Consider the following 1,382-nt stretch of genomic DNA (forward strand, 5'->3'; position numbering starts at 1 on the left):
TGAGCAGAAACGTTCATTTTCCAACTGACATTGGTCCAAAAGCAGCAACCTGCCTAGCTACAATTGGAAAGGGATAAACAAAGGTTCCTTTCAGCACGTAATGCTAGGGAACAGAGCTGTCAAGTCTGGTTTATGGCTGCTCTGCCTGTTACATTGCTACATTCACATATGAAAAGAAAAAGAAAAGGAGTACAAACCTCTCTCAATGGGGTCGTGAGAACAGTCGCTCTCGCAAAGGCTGTTCAAGAGCGAGTCAACAAGCTCAGCCAAGACCCGCTGAGCAAACGCCCAAGCTGCCGCCTTCTCGGAGGTCTCCTCCTGTGCCTGCGGCGGTTGCGTCTGCTGGCGTTCACAAGGTTCCTGCCAAGGCAATGCTGACTATAAAACATTCAGGCTTTAGCTGTTACCTCTCTGATCTGGAAGAATGACTCGGCAAACAACGTAACGATGGAGGACATCAGTATGTGCAGCACCTGGTCCCTCCAGCCTCTATTGCTGCAAAAAACATTCCTAGGAGAAAGTGCTGGAAAGCAGCCTCACACTCAACCTGTGCAGTAGCAACACCCCCACGGGCTAGAGGGGAACGTCTTCCTCAACGTACCCATTTTCTTTTTGGTAAGGCTGAAAGCAAGTGTCTTGTGACTGGCCAACCTAAGCCTTTCCTGCTGCCTTAGCATGCCCTGATCTCCAGACGTGTGGCTTTATTGGGATTGCAGATAAAGATGGCAGACAGCCTTGGGGCAAGCGGAAGGTGGTCCAGGATGTTCTGCACTTCCCAGCATTCGTATTTTCTACCCTCTTTGTTAGAACAAACAGGATATCCTGTTATATCCTGATAAGGCAAGATTGAAAAACCAAATGCATAAGGTTGAGTAGGAATGAGTAAGAAAGGCTTGCCTTTTCTGCTGACTGCTGGTTGGGAATTACTCATATCGTCCACTGACTCCTTGGAAATCATGGGTGCATGTGTGCTACTACTTAGGCTATAAGGCAGGAGCATGCTTTTTTGTATTTCAGAGCCTTGCGAGCATTCACTTAGGGCATTATCGTCATGCACATGGCTAAGCTAACTGCGTGACTGACAACTGTACAAGGTACAGAAGAAAATTGCTCTCAGGCTTGTCCTCTTGATCAGATGCCTAATGAGGCAGAGTCACCAGAGCATGACTGCTTCAAAGAAAGCAGTCTTCTGCCTCGGTTTTGCCTCAGAAACTGACTGCAGATAGGGGTTGTTTTGCTACAGGGTTTGTGAGCCCGGCTTTGCCTCATACCTCTCCTTCTTCGGCTTGCCTGGCCACGGCTCCTCCTCCTTCTGCCAGGCTGGAGAGCAAAGAGGGTGGTCGCTCAAGAGGCACGTCTGCCTGACCTACCAGCTCTGCCTT

The sequence above is a fragment of the Ciconia boyciana genome, unplaced genomic scaffold (assembly GCF_034638445.1).
Source record: "Ciconia boyciana unplaced genomic scaffold, ASM3463844v1 HiC_scaffold_37, whole genome shotgun sequence".
NCBI classification, from domain to species: domain Eukaryota; kingdom Metazoa; phylum Chordata; class Aves; order Ciconiiformes; family Ciconiidae; genus Ciconia; species Ciconia boyciana.